Genomic DNA, 16,632 nt, shown 5'->3' with positions numbered 1-16,632 from the left:
GCGTCTCAAAGAGACGAACCACAACACGTAGAGAAGCGTCCCAAGAAGAGAGAAAACGATCCAAGATCCCAAGCAAGCAAAGCTCTAACAAGACTGAGTTAGTCTCTAATCAAAGTGAAGAAAAAGGTTATCAAGTAAACTCAGATTTCCATTCAATTATTATAAAAATAAATCAAGTGTTAAGCAAAGAAGAATTCTCAATTAAAAAATACACAACCTAAGCAATCATAAAATGATAAACAACATAAATTAGTCCAGACCAGCCGCTGGATAGCCTAATAAAGCAAAAACAATATCAAACACTTCTATGCCCAACCACAAACACCACCCCAATATGGGGATGAAATCAGATGATGCTAAAGTAATCATCTGATATCATAATACACAAGATAATATTTCTAATCCCGCCTTGAAATCAGACAGTACTCATGTCGATAATATCGAATAGAGTAGTCATCTGATCTCCTTCTTTCCTAAAACAATTTATTTAAATAAAATTAAACAAATATGATAAGCTTCAAGATAATCTCACCTGAACAGTCCATTCATTATTGTCTTCACAACCTAACTCAATGCTTAAGATAAGAAGAGTATTAGAAATATCAAAAGATTATGATAATCCCAATTAGTAAAAATTTCAGTGCATACAGGGGACATCAACTTGTGCAGATCCAAGTGCGAAGCGGTGAGCCACAAAACATAAAGGCGGGCTCCAAGTAACCTTATCATTGCCCTTTCAATGAATGGGGCTACTAATATCTAAGAGGCATCTAAAAGACTAAACAAGTCTACTATACAAATGAGGGGAACGCTACTTGGACTGAGCAAGTCCCCTAAGGATGGGCTTGGGCTAGCGCCTTCATCGCCCTTTTTCAAGAGAAAGGGCCATCTAAGATTTAAAGGTACCTGAAAGGAGAAGAAGAGAGAAGAAGATACTACCACGACCAAGTAAGTCCCTCTAATGATGGGCTTGGGCTAACGCCTTCATCGCCCTCGCTGCAGTGAAGAAGGAAATGGGCCCTTATTTCTCCTATTTGTACAGAGTAATCCTCCTTCTATTCTTCCTAAAACAATAATCTGACAAGGGATTGACCTCGAATATGAACAAAAGAATGACAAATCTCCTGATAAAGATGAATTCCAATGTAAGAAAGCACACGACTTAATTACCTTAAACCAGGAGGAGCAGTGTAAATAAGTGATAGTAACCAGATTAATACAATGCACAACTACTACCATTTTAAGCAAGAATTCAGGAAAAACTACCGGATTTATGGACCTCCTAAGGCATCACTATGCTTACACAACAGATTGGGGGGCTTTTATATCATCAATATGATCCAAAAACCAAAAGGACTGTTATTGACACCACTTTGCTTATACTATAAAATGAGGGCTAACATATCAAGAGGATGAGGGTTAACATTTTCAGGAGTGAAAGATGCTAATGAAAAATGAATAGGGCTGCCAAATCACAGGTGTGAGGGCTATCATTATCAAGGTGAGGGCTGCCATGAACATTGTCATGATTCAAAGAACGGAGATAGGGGCTACTCAAATCATAGGTATATTCAAGAAATAAGATTTTATAACCCATTGATGCCCTCATGCTACTCAATACAAGTTATTGCATGATGAATCAAATGAAGACCCATTTGAGCAATTAATCGAGTGATGCACACAATCAATGGCACTCTATGTAAAAGATTCATACCACCATACCCCATATACTAAACCCATCTCTCTCACTAGATCCTACTAGTAACACCCGTTCAAAATGCTCCAAAATGCAACGCTATTTCTCCAGAAACATCATCAAAGCTAAGAATATGGGATTTAGATTTTATCGGGGGACATCAGGAATAAAGAGGCCCTTGATCTGCATCTGCTTATACATCCATAGCCAATTCTTTGGTTTCACCTTCCCGCCAAGAGAACGAATCACGTACCCCCCCACTACAAGAACCCACTTGCAAAGAGATCACATGCCCCAGTTGCATCAGTCAGATCTGCTTCAGTGATGACTGGAACTCGGACAATCTGTTTTCCATGCTTTGCAATGCATCCTGTAGGACCCAGCGCCAACACAGTCCATCGGCAATGTTTGGCCAAGAATACTAAACCGTCCTCGGGATAAGTGTTTGGTTCACCCCTTAGCAGCGTCCTTGCTTCATCCTCATTGGCAAAACAGAGATCAATATTCCCACCCCCCAATAAATCTAAAAGGGGGATCTGAAGTCTCGAACCATCTCAGAACTAGCTAAAATCAAAGACACAAATACCCCTCCTGCTTGGCCATCCTAATCACCATATGAATCAGCTCTAAACTGTAAAAACCATATCTCAACGCCCACCACTTGGAACCCTTAAAATCCCCTCTGGTTAACTCATCCACCTCAATCTTAACGTCATTTGAAGGACATGGTCGCATGGTACGGTTACCAACAGCATCAACCAAACATGCACACTGTCCAGCGGGCCTCTTGTTCATTCTCAATCTTGAAAGGTTCACCCCATTTAAGCTCATATTACGAACAAATAAGCGGCCTTGCTTGCCAATAACCAGAAAAGGAGGATTGCATTGGTGTTACACTATCTTGCGAATTGCACCTAACCCGATTCAACCCATACTATAATTTGACCTTCCAACTACTGAACACCATTGTGAACAATACGACCAAATGCAAAATCCAGTTTCATTGGTACATAAACAAAGCTAAAGAAGATGCCATCCTTGATTCTATATGCAAACATAATCACACAATTGAGACATGCTTATATTTGATCTGAAGTTAACTAAGCCATCTTAACACTCAAAATTCGATCAAGGACCAATGAAAGCAAAGAAAATAAGCAAAGTTTAAATATCTCTTAAGGCTTGATTATACTGATATTAGTCTCTGAAATGAGACCTTAATATTAACCTGAAACCACACCTTAAGAGCTAGAATCTAAGGTCAGGCCCACTTCCTTGATTTTCTGCTATTAAGCCATGCTACTTTTGATGAACCAAATGATTTAGACTATCAACAAAGGTTATAATCAAACAGAATGCAAACATATTATATCCAAACCAGTATGAACTAACCATTAAACATGAATCAAAAGAAAGATAACGAATTACCTGAAATGCAGAGATGGATATCGGCCTGAGATGGATGGCTCTTACCCTCTCTGCAACTTTCCTTTCTCAGAACCTTCTCTCTTTCACTCTCTCTATCTGCTCAAACCTTTCTTTATCAGCCAGTTGTAATCATCGGCACTAGTTCGAAATTGGTGTGATCTCGCCAGAAAATGTATACTTAAACAAGATCCAAGATCTAATTTAATGGAGGCTCTTAAAAATTCAGATATCATTAGAACTGAACATTCCCTCCTCCGAATCTCTCTTTTAATCTCTTTCGATCCCTCTATTTTTTACTCTGCTTTTGCAGACTCTCTAACCCTCTCTCTACCTCTCGTTCTTTCTCTGTATTTTCTCTCAGAATTTTCAAACGAAAATGGAAATTGAGATTTGCAAAGGAGGAGGTGAGGTGAAAATGATGGTAAAGGAGAAAGATGAACGAAGAAGGCAAGGAATTGATCGGAAATTGCAGAGGTTTGCCGGATTCCGGCGAATGTCACCGGAGAGGAGGGTTGCAACAGTGGCTGAGAAATGGAGATGAAGGTGGAGGCTAGCTAGGGTCGAATTTGCATGGGTGAGTGAGGACGATGGCTGGGATGGGTTTTTAATGGAGGTGGGTTTCGGAGATCGAAGAAAATGATGAAAGAAATTGGGGTTGGAGAGGTGAATGGCTGGGATGGAGGGATGAAGAATGATCGGAGAAGATGGGTTGGCAGGCCGGAGATGATGGGTGGAGAAGATGGGTTTTCTCCTTCGTCTTCCTCTTCTCTGCTCTGTGTCTTCTCTCCTCTCTGTTGTTTCTCACGAAAATGGGGATTTTGAAGTGGCTTTTAATGGTAGTCGGGAAGAGAAATGGGGGTGGCTGAGGGTGATGGGAGAAGGTGGCTGATGGTGGTGGGAGATGATCGGCCGGAGAAATGGCCGGGTTTATTAGGGATGATGGTCGGATCTGGTTGGGGTTAGGGATCGGTGGAGAAGAGGGTTTGAGATGGTGGTGGTAGTGGTTTTAGGTCGAATGGGAAAGGTGATGATGCTTGGAGAGGTGCTGGGGTTGCCAAGTCCCGGTCTCCGGCAATTATGGCCGGAGAAGATGATCTCCCTCCCTCCCTCTCTCTCTCTCTCTCTCTCTCTCTCTCTCTCTCTCTCTCTCTCTCTCTCTTGCTTCGAACGAAAAATGAGGCTCTCCCCTTTTGCAAACCCTAGTTTGATGGGTTTTTATTAAAAAAAAGATGATGAATTTGACCCCCCTCTTCTCCCTTGGACAGCCCTCCTCTATGTAAATTTTAACGAATTATGACCTACAGGGGGGGCGTCCAAGTAAAAAAAAAATGGGGCAAAGATTCCCCTCTCTCTACATGATCCTAACCCTCTAATCTAATCTAAAGGCCCTCACTCATTGCTTGTAGAGGAAGCAATAGAAATTTCCAAGAATGCCCTCTTGTACGGGAAATGACATATTTCACCTCCGCCCTTCTAAACTTGCACCGCAACACTATCGAGGCTTGCCCACTAGGCGAATCAGCTCAGATCTTGACGGAATTTCACAGGGACCTTGGTGGGACCCTAAGCCAGCCCAGGTGCAATTTGGGGTTTTAATACACTGATTTGAAGGGGTTAAGCACAGAACAAGGAGGTGCAGGGCACGGTCAAAATGGGGTGTCTACAGATGCCCCTCTTTGGCAGAGCGTGTACAACACGCGAATGGCAAAGCTGAACAGACAACACATTTTGATCGACCCGAAAACAAAGCAAAGCAAATATTTTTTTTGGGTTTTGATTTTACAAAGGTAAAATGGCAAAAAGACTCTTAACAAAACTCTAAAACTGCAAGCAATAAGGAGATAGTTTCTCTCTGACCCTTAACTCTGCAATTGGTATATCTCAATGAGATGGCCTCTCTTGAAACTCTTAACTTGACAAAAACATATCATATCAGTGAAACTACTTTCCACCTCAAGCATTCAAAACAATGAGGAATCTGCTTTCAAACAAGCATTCTAAATCAAAAGAAACTACTTTTCTCTCAAACAATCAAAACCAAAAGGAAACTACTTTTCCGACAAACATCACAAACACGAGTAACTACTTTTCTCTAAAATCTCTATCTCTGAGAAACTACTTTTCTCCAACAACTCTATTCATGAGAAACTACTTTTCTCTTCCAAAAACTTCAAATAATTGAGAAACTACTTTTCTCTAAAAACTTCAAATAATTGAGAAACTACTTTTCTCCTCAAAACTCTATTTTCGAGAAACTACTTTTCTCTTCAAAAACCTCAAATAATTGAGAAACTACTTTTCTCTTCTAAAAAACTTCAAATAATCGAGAAACTACTTTTCTCTTCAAAACCTTCCAATCAAAGGGGAAACTACTTCTCGCTCGATCTTCCAAACAACGGGGAAACTACTTCTCGCCCGATCTTCAAATCCACGGGGAAACTACTTCTCGCCTGATCTTCCAAACAACGGGGAAACTACTTCTCGCCCGATTTTCAAATCCACGGGGAAACTACTTCTCGCCCGAACTTCAAATCCACGGGGAAACTACTTCTCGCCCGATTTTCAAATCCACGGGGAAACTACTTCTCGCCCGATTTTCAAATCCACGGGGAAACTACTTCTCGCCCGATCTTCCAAACAACGGGGAAACTACTTCTCGCCCGAACTTCAAATCCACGGGGAAACTACTTCTCGCCCGATTTTCAAATCCACGGGGAAACTACTTCTCGCCCGATTTTCAAATCCACGGGGAAACCACTTCTCGCCCGATCTTCCAAACAACGGGGAAACTACTTCTCGCCCAATCTTCAAATCCACGGGGAAATTACTTCTCGCCCGATCTTCCAAACAACGGGGAAACTACTTCTCGCCCGATTTTCCAAACAACGGGGAAACTACTTCTCGCCCGATTTTCAAATCCACGGGGAAACTACTTCTCGCCCGATCTTCCAAATAACGGGGAAACTACTTCTCGCCCGAACTTCAAATCCACGGGGAAACTACTTCTCGCCCGATTTTCAAATCCACGGGGAAACTACTTCTCGCCCGATCTTCTAAACAACGGGGAAACTACTTCTCGCCCAATCTTCAAATCCACGGGGAAACTACTTCTCGCCCGATCTTCCAAATAACGGGGAAACTACTTCTCGCCCGAACTTCAAATCAAGGCGAAACTACTTTTCACCAAACAAAAAAAAAAACAGGCCACTACTTGGCATCTCTCCAAACAAAAAATAAACAGGCCACTACTTGGCACCTCACCAAACATCAAAAGATTTCATTTTTTTTCTGGAAAAAATGCCCCTTGTTTGGGTTTAACAAAGAAAAAAGATTTTTTTTTTTTGGGCCCAAAGGGCTTGCAAAAATGATTGATGGGTTTATCGATCTTATATCGAGTTCATTGATAGCATAGCTATCTCCTGCCGAGAATAAATGGGAGTGCATGATCATTGCTGAAGACCAGACTCGAAAAACTTGATGGAATTTTGGATATTGACTCTTTTAAAGAGAGGAAAAGCATTCTGCTAAGATTTGAAAACTGCAAAAGTAGGAATTCTAGACTCCGTTGGGTACTAGATTTTCTGGAACATTGACTCTTTCAAAGAATGAGTTCAATTGATGAATTTGATTCAAGAGAGCGTTCAAGCTTCTTTTGCTTATATTTGCCGAAAATATTTATCTAAATTATCTTGTATTTGATATCTTTTATGACGCAAGTCATAAAAGATGCCCCTAGTATGATTACTTTCATGACAGGATTCATAGGAGAACAAAACCAGGATAGGTAAAAAAGTTTAAGCTTGCATGGGTTCTTTCTCTGGTATATGGGTAAAAGGATATCCACAATGGATGAGTCTGAGAATTTTTTCTTTCATTGCTCACTACTTGAGGCTTTGATGTCTCTGGCAAGTTTGAACAAAATGTCTCTTGCCCTTTCCTTAATTTCTAAACCAGGATCTACTCTGAATTTTCTCCACATTTAAAAAAGTATACTCTCGCTCTTCCAGTGCCAAACACTTCGGACATTGAGAGAAAAAATGATAAAAATAAGAAAAAGACTTCCAATGACTCAATCAAAGAAGACTCAAATTACTCAAGGGACTTGACTCACTTTTGATTCACCCTTAGATAAAATGTGTTATTTTATTATGGTAAGGCTAGCCACTCTTAGAGTACTCTTGAAAACCATGTCAAGAGGCTCTAGTTTCCTCCATCGGGATTTCCGTCATGGTTATTACCCCTTTGGGTTGCTCGGTTTTAATGTCCCTAGTTTAGAAAGGTATCAAAGTAAATCTTATCGATACTACTCGGATTCCGGGATCCTGCCCTATGTAGTGGTTGCTTTTCCGTCTCCTTGATTTCTCTCTTCAAAAGAAGTCACAACTTTTGCTTTACAAGTTTTCAGTCTAAAAGACCACTTGTCTCAACTTTCGCTTGCACTAGAAGGACTTTCTAGGAAGGCTTGGGATCAAAAGGGTGGGATATTTAAAGTTCAAATGATTTGGACCGAATCTGGTCTAGCCAGACTACCTACGTACCCCAAAAATGGAGGATCAGATCCGCGTAGTTCGCTTTGGGGTTTTTCAAAGAATGGTTTAGCATTTAGCTTCAAAATTTTGAAAGGGATTTTATCCCAAGGTTTGACCGAACTTGAATTAATCAAGTTGCCTACGTACCCCTGAAGAGTTGGGGATCAGGTCCGACGTAGTTCGGGTGCATAAATGCCCCGGGTTTATAATGTGTTTGAAAAGAAATGGTTTCATTTTACTTTAGGCCCAAAGGGTTTACAAAAAGATTTTTAAAACATTAGGATTTTGGCTATAAAAGCTCAGACTATCAAGGATGGCCTCCTGGTATACTTGGCGTACAAGCTCTTTTGCTTAAGATTCAAAGACTTAAAATTTTTTTTCTAGGAGTCTGAAGACATGTCAGGCAAAACTTCAACCACTGCGCTCCACTCTCATCTCGAAGATCTTAATTTTATGCTCAAGGTTCCACAACTCCTTATCTCTCTTTTTTCTTCCCCCCTTTTTTTTTTCTTTTTTTCTTAAGGCTCGAATTTATCATACAACTTCCTTGCCAGAAAGTCTCCTCTCAATATTTCATCAGCTCCATAGGATGTCTGATGTTTCACTCTTTAAAATCTTCACTTTTCAACTGGATGTCTAAAGCCAATGAAGTCTTGCTTTGAGCAACGACAGGTCATTCCCCTGGTTTATCCTTATAGGATCAAGCAAGACTACCTCAAACCCCTCTAAACAGGTTTATCAATTCTTTGCGTTCCTCGGGAGATAAAGTTTGCCACTCCATCTTTCTCGAGTTTCGAATTTCGATACCACTATCAATGGCTTCGATTTCTTCTTCAAGTGGCTACGCTCGACGCTCTTCCTCTCGTTTGACCATCTTTCAGATCTCGAGGTGAATTTTGTCTGCATTCTCATCCGAGAAGGGGGCGTCTTTAGTTGTTTTAAACATTAAATCCAAGAGTGAATCAAAACATTGAAGATACAGAACCAAATGCTATATTGAATTGAAAACTTTGAAGTACATAGATGACTCACAGACATGCCTCTATGAGCTCTTCATCGGTTCTGATAAAAAACAAAACACTGACTCTATATAAGAAAGACTGACAAACATGACAATTCTTTTTTTTTTCTCTTCTTTTTTTTTTCTTTGACATTGACACTACACGACTCACCAACTTTCAAAAACTTGACAAAATGCAAATCTTGAAACAAGATACTTGACATATGACTCTTGAAACATAACAATTAAACAGAGGCGAGGACTTGGCACTGAAGTTCACAAGTAGCACGCCTTCCTCCATGTTAATGCTGGCTAAGGAGTTCGACCCTGGTTCAGAAACCTTGGAAAGGGTGGTCCTCTGAAGTCCTGTTGACTTGGCCCAAATTGCCTTTGAAAACTTGCCGGTGACACCACCTTCTCTGCCTGAACATTCGCAAGATATTCAAACTCTGACATTTTTTCTTTTCCCTTCAACTTATTCCCCGGCTCCGAAGTGACATAAGGGACGGGATCTCTGGGAGGTTGAATGGTTCGTTCAAGTGCCTGGTTCACAAAAGCATAGATTTCAGCGAGAGCAGAAGAGTCTTTCTCTATCCGGCTCTGGATTGCATGTTTCAAAGCTAAACAATTCTCCGTCAGGTGACCCGGGCCTCTATGATACTCACAGTATTGATCCATCCTCCAATTGTTGGGGAATGGTACAGGCACAGGTTTAATATCTGGAAGCCTCAAACAACCTTCACTGACCCATTTCTTCATGATGACTATAAGAGAACAAGGCATTTGAGTGAATTCTCTTTCTCGTTTCTGACCCATCTTTTCTTCCTCTATCACTGGCTTCTTTAAAGGTTGGTGAGAAGGTCCAACATTCTTAACCTCCCTCGGAGCAATGAAAGCCTGTTTAAGAGGTTGACGAGAAGGTCTAACACTTCTAACTTCCTTCGGAGCAATGTAAGGCTTTTTCCCATTATGCAAATCAACATATCTATCAAGGATTAAACTCTGAACAGAGGCCTCTTCTGTCATAGTACCCATATCAACAAGTTGCTTTGGAGCAGAGTCACATTTAATGGACAAGTGCTGCATCTGAATTTTCATCTCCCTCACCTCCTCAGTTAGCATAGCCATCTGACCAAAGAGCTTGACCATCCAGCTTTCCATTCTGACAAGTGTAGTCTTCTCAACAGATTCTTCTACAGATCGGGTGCTTGATGGGACAAGTGGCATCTCAGAAATAGGGTGAATGAGAGATGCAGGATCTAAGATTGGTCCTTCAGTAGAAATGACATTTATCGAAGCTGGTGGCGAGACGGCATGAGCATCGAAAGGCTCTTCAATAGTGAGCTTGTCTCCATCGATCATATCTTGCACTTTATGCTTCAGAGTATAACATTTATCAGTCGTATGGCCCAAACCACGATGATATGCACAAAATAAATCCTTTCTCCAATTCTTAGGCAGAGGATTAGGTAGGACCCTTTGCTCAGGCAATTCGATCTTATTGTCCTTGATCAATCTCTTGAGAATGTAGGATAACGAGCAAGGAAGCGGAGTAAATTTTCTTGTTTTCTTTTCTGCTGTCTCTTCCACTTCCAATACTGTTTTGACTGGAGTCCTAACAGAATTGACATTATGTACCTCCTTTGGCTCGACCATAGGTCTTTTCCCTTCTGTGATATCAGATAAAGTCTTGGACCTCAGGCCTTTTACCAAAGCATCTTCAGTTTGAGTTCCCGTCTTTATCAGATGATCAAAACTTATGTAGTGCTGAGGTGACATGAAATGAAAATATTCGGAGGATAGGCTCTTTACTACCAGCTTGATTTGATCTGCCTCTGAGAGTGTCTGACTCAATTGCGCTAACATTCTTTTCCATCGCCGGATAAAAGAGGTAAAGGTCTCCTGCGGCCCTTGTTTCAACTGCTTCAAATCCCTCTTCGTAACCTCTATTCCGTCCTCCATCGAAAATTGCTCGACAAGTTTGTTTGCTATGGCCTCCATAGTTCTGACTTCTTCTGGTTTCAGGCGCAAGAACCACTGTTTTGCGATTCCCACAAGGGACACAGGGAATAGTTGTGCCATCTGCTCGGGGTTGAGTCCATGTTGTTGGGAAAGTCTTATGAACCATCCTACATGACCCCGAGGACACCCAGTCCCATCATATTTATCATAGTCAGGGGTTTTGAATTTGGGTGGCAGAATAGCCTCAGGAGGTATCATAAACTCAGAAATATCAAACTTCTTTGGCCCCTGAACTTTCATATTCTCTACATCTTGAGCCAACCTTCTGAACTTATCGTACATCTCCTTCTCTAACTTGTCATACATCTCTTTCTCTTTACTGACCACAGGTACACCATATTCTTCAGCATATTGCTCATCTTCTAAATTGACTTCAAATGGCGAAATGGTTGGTCTGTTCGAATCTAGAGACGCAACTTGAGGAAATTGGGGGATTGGCCCTCTAGAATCGGGGGCCTTGTCAGTACTTTGAACTTTTAAGTGGGTCATCTCTTCCTTCATGCTCGCCATGTCGCGAGTGAGATTTCTCAGCATCTCCTGAATGGCTATCATAGGATCAACCGGGTCAGCCATTGGGTGAACCTCTGGTAATTCAGACAACTCAGACAAAGAGAGTAAAGGTATTCTCGATGTAATGGGAGGATTAACTAAGTCTAGATACCAAAGATGGTCTAGACCAAGCAGGTTTGGCTTAGATTATCTTTTTAGGAACAGTGATTTGCACTCTTTAGAATCCTGAAATGGAGGTTAAAACACTAGGTTAAATGGATGATAACGGAAATAAAATATCTTGTACAAATAGAGACAAAAACAGTCCTAACCATGTTTGAATTACAAAACAGGAAGGTCAATCTATGAAGGTCAAAGGAAGGTAGGCATTGATAATATGACCTACACCAACAGGATCTTAAGGAATCTTCAATTTATCCCTTTAAGTCTTTTTGAGATATGGCTGCTCTCTTTTGAGGTATGAAAAAGTTAAGAATGATAAACACCCCTAATTCTAAATGAGTTTGGACCTCAACAATAATTATGCACTCGCGACAGATAGGCAAGATTTAGCTAATCCATCAATGATCATGATATAAGAAAGGAAAATCCATGATGGAAAATATGAATTAATTATATGTACAAAAGATTTTTTTAAAAAAAAAAGATTATGACTAAAGTCAATAATCTGATGACAATCCACAAATGGATAAATAGGAATAAACAAAAGGACCACAATACAACAAACTCATGGTTTATCCCTGACTTTGGAGAATAGCAACCATGCTCAAAATATTCCAGGTAAAATCCGGCAGCATAACAGCTATACAAGAAGGTCGAAGTAAGGTAAACGCATGGTTTAACTAACTCTAAAGGATAGCCGTCATGCTCAAAATATTCTGCAAAAAATTCGGCAGCATAACGACTAGAAAGGATTCCCACAACTCAACCAAATGTATATGAATAATGGTGGTAAGACAAGCTCAAAATATGGTTACCAGAGAAAGGTGACCAAATAAAGGACTGACCAAAGGTGAGAACAAGTATGACCACGGGTCAAATCCTATAATCAACAGATCAAAGGACAAAACCCAGCCAAGGAAATGGCAAGCAAAGCCACTGACTAGATCTAGATCCGAACAGAAAATGGATATAACCAATTGAAATGAATAAGGAACTCTAACTAAGAGGAGAACCCTAATATACATAATCAATAAAAAGGCATATATACATATATGTACAACCTAACCAAGGGCACCAGCCCTAAATATAGTCTAGCGGAGTCAAGGAGATCTCGACTCAAGACTGACTGATGAGTGTACTAGGACCGTGCTGTAGCCATATAAAATGAGCTACCCTAGTCTACTAATGGGACAAAGTTCCTAACTCTAGGCTCCACATGTGTGAGCAACACATGTTCAACCCCATATGAATGCAATATATTTATATAAACACGGGTACTTCCTAATTGGGTTTCACTAAGTCAGTAAGTATATACATAATATATAAAACAAAGTAAGGCTCCTGACTCAATCTATCGGGTACTATGCATATGACCATACTCTTGATGTATAACGCCAGCACGCCCAGCATTATACAGAGTATGTTCACCGCTCATCGGCTGCTGTAGAACACCAGCACACCCAGTGTCTACGGCTGCAGCTCCGGCGCATAGCTTGGAAATAGATTCAACAGCACCATCAGGGTGTAATAACATCCCAGTCGGGTACGCATTGAATCTATCCCGTGGAACCAATAATAAAAAACAATAAAAAACAATTAAAGAAATAAATAAATAAAAAAAAATATATATATATATATATATATGATTATGCATGATGTGCAGTGTGTGAATCCCTTGTTTTAATTACGCACCTATCTGGTGCCCCTGGATTCTAACGATAGAATTCCCATTTAAAATGATTTTAGCTCAAATTTCTCCAAAGTTAGTAAAAATGGCATTTTATAGAGTTAGGCAATGTTTCAAGAATTCTCCAGCAGAGTCGCCAGCCTGTGGACCCCGATCCGAGGATGGTGCCGAGGGACGCGAGATCCCTCCTGCAATCCTCTAAGATCTCCACAACGGAAGAGAGCTCTGCTAAGGAACTCTCGAAACGGATGCCACCCTCACAGCATAGCATGAGTGGCGATATAAAAAGAAAGAGATACATCTTGATCCGGAGCCGGGCCAGGGCTCGAAACCGAGATATATCTGAAAATAACTCAGAGTCGCCATCCATGGACACGCCATGGAACCAAAAACAAATGCTCTGTTTGCAATGGATAACCAGAGATACAAAAGGTCCGTGCCTGATGACGAATGGAGAAGGTCCGAAGAGCGCCCCCAATTCGCCCGAGTGCGAACACTTGGTCTCTTATGCCATTTATTTATTAACTTCGAAGAATTTTGGGCAAAAATCATGTGAAATTGGAACAATCCTCAGGAGTCGTCTACCTAAGCATGCATTTCCTGAGGATAAAGATAATAAACACCCATAAAATAAAATGAAAGATGTGTCGCCTAATGATTGCTAGGTTATGAGTGACATACCTAACTGGTGTCTAAGTTCTGGTGGACAAACACATGCATGCTACAGCTACGGGTATAGGGTCTGCACAAGAAAGTAAGAAAACACAACAAAATATACAATATAACAACACAACAAATCCTAAGACTCTAAACGATTTAGCCCGAGCCCTCGGATGGTCTGATATTCATCCAAAGAAGCCTACGTATCCCCGCCTCCACGAGAATCAAGGCAACGTAGTTCTTCGCACTTATTCTAAACTATGATGCCTAAGACACCTAGACCTCTATCTTAGACTCGATCTAAAAGACCGGACTAATTATTAAAGCTTCTTGAACGATTATTTAAATTCCAGTGAATTGTGAATTTTAGGACACCCTATATGCCCTAACTAAATGCAGGTTAGCCCTAAGCTAATGCAGGTGGTTCCTACAACCTACGTGTAACTAGGCTGTATGCCCTAAGGAAAACAATAGGATTGCTAACGTATCTAAGACCTAGTCATCAGTCGGCGATGTGAATCGCCAACTGACCGGATGGAGGCGCTCCTAGCTAGGACAAACTCCTAACTCTAACACAAACACACAACAAAAGACAAACTCCTAACTCTAAAACAACACAAACAAGCACACAACAAATAAAAGACAAACTCCTAACTCTAAAACTCTCTATCTAGGACAAACTCCTAACTCTAGAGGAAGATCTTGTTGAAAACAAGGTTTTGAAGAAAAAAAGGGTTAAAACATTTATTTACAAAGTTTGGCTGGACTTGAGATAAGAATCTCAAGCTGCACTACGTACCTCGTGGAAGAGGATCAAGCCAACGTAGTTCGAAAATCGAACTCGCCTAATACGCTTCTAAAAGAAACACTCAACACTTTAGATTTTTAAAGGTTTTTTATGTTTTTCAAATGTTTTTGATATTTTTAAAGTTTTCAAATGTTTTTGAGTTTTAAATTTCTAATGTTTTTGGATTTTAAAGCTTTTCCAACGCTCTAAACCTTTAAATGTTTTCAATCTTAAAGGGAACACGCAAGTAGTACCACAAACTAGGGCAAAGCCCTAAATCAAAAGGGGAAACCCCGAACAAGCAACTAGCGTCTCAAAGAGACGAACCACAACACGTAGAGAAGCGTCCCAAGAAGAGAGAAAACGATCCAAGATCCCAAGCAAGCAAAGCTCTAACAAGACTGAGTTAGTCTCTAATCAAAGTGAAGAAAAAGGTTATCAAGTAAACTCAGATTTCCATTCAATTATTATAAAAATAAATCAAGTGTTAAGCAAAGAAGAATTCTCAATTAAAAAATACACAACCTAAGCAATCATAAAATGATAAACAACATAAATTAGTCCAGACCAGCCGCTGGATAGCCTAATAAAGCAAAAACAATATCAAACACTTCTATGCCCAACCACAAACACCACCCCAATATGGGGATGAAATCAGATGATGCTAAAGTAATCATCTGATATCATAATACACAAGATAATATTTCTAATCCCGCCTTGAAATCAGACAGTACTCATGTCGATAATATCGAATAGAGTAGTCATCTGATCTCCTTCTTTCCTAAAACAATTTATTTAAATAAAATTAAACAAATATGATAAGCTTCAAGATAATCTCACCTGAACAGTCCATTCATTATTGTCTTCACAACCTAACTCAATGCTTAAGATAAGAAGAGTATTAGAAATATCAAAAGATTATGATAATCCCAATTAGTAAAAATTTCAGTGCATACAGGGGACATCAACTTGTGCAGATCCAAGTGCGAAGCGGTGAGCCACAAAACATAAAGGCGAGCTCCAAGTAACCTTATCATTGCCCTTTCAATGAATGGGGCTACTAATATCTAAGAGGCATCTAAAAGACTAAACAAGTCTACTATACAAATGAGGGGAACGCTACTTGGACTGAGCAAGTCCCCTAAGGATGGGCTTGGGCTAGCGCCTTCATCGCCCTTTTTCAAGAGAAAGGGCCATCTAAGATTTAAAGGTACCTGAAAGGAGAAGAAGAGAGAAGAAGATACTACCACGACCAAGTAAGTCCCTCTAATGATGGGCTTGGGCTAACGCCTTCATCGCCCTCGCTGCAGTGAAGAAGGAAATGGGCCCTTATTTCTCCTATTTGTACAGAGTAATCCTCCTTCTATTCTTCCTAAAACAATAATCTGACAAGGGATTGACCTCGAATATGAACAAAAGAATGACAAATCTCCTGATAAAGATGAATTCTAATGTAAGAAAGAACACGACTTAATTACCTTAAACTAGGAGGAGCAGTGTAAATAAGTGATAGTAACCAGATTAATACAATGCACAACTACTACCATTTTAAGCAAGAATTCAGGAAAAACTACCGGATTTATGGACCTCCTAAGGCATCACTATGCTTACACAACAGATTGGGGGGCTTTTATATCATCAATATGATCCAAAAACCAAAAGGACTGTTATTGACACCACTTTGCTTATACTATAAAATGAGGGCTAACATATCAAGAGGATGAGGGTTAACATTTTCAGGAGTGAAAGATGCTAATGAAAAATGAATAGGGCTGCCAAATCACAGGTGTGAGGGCTATCATTATCAAGGTGAGGGCTGCCATGAACATTGTCATGATTCAAAGAACGGAGATAGGGGCTACTCAAATCATAGGTATATTCAAGAAATAAGATTTTATAACCCATTGATGCCCTCATGCTACTCAATACAAGTTATTGCATGATGAATCAAATGAAGACCCATTTGAGCAATTAATCGAGTGATGCACACAATCAATGGCACTCTATGTAAAAGATTCATACCACCATACCCCATATACTAAACCCATCTCTCTCACTAGATCCTACTAGTAACACCCGTTCAAAATGCTCCAAAATGCAACGCTATTTCTCCAGAAACATCATCAAAGCTAAGAATATGGGATTTAGATT

At 40.2% G+C, this 16,632-nt stretch overlaps 1 pseudogene; it reads right to left on the bottom strand.

The window, feature by feature from the left end:
* Positions 1-1,843: 1,843 nt before the first annotated feature.
* LOC143850367 (uncharacterized) lies at positions 1,844-11,248 on the bottom strand (annotated as a pseudogene).
* Positions 11,249-16,632: the final 5,384 nt, after the last annotated feature.

The sequence above is a fragment of the Tasmannia lanceolata genome, unplaced genomic scaffold, assembly GCF_043159265.1.
Source record: "Tasmannia lanceolata isolate RefF3 unplaced genomic scaffold, GAP_Taslan_0.1 ptg000018l, whole genome shotgun sequence".
Taxonomy (NCBI): domain Eukaryota; kingdom Viridiplantae; phylum Streptophyta; class Magnoliopsida; order Canellales; family Winteraceae; genus Tasmannia; species Tasmannia lanceolata.
Note: the sequence above shows the minus strand (reverse complement) of the source record. Positions and strands in the feature narration are given on the sequence as shown.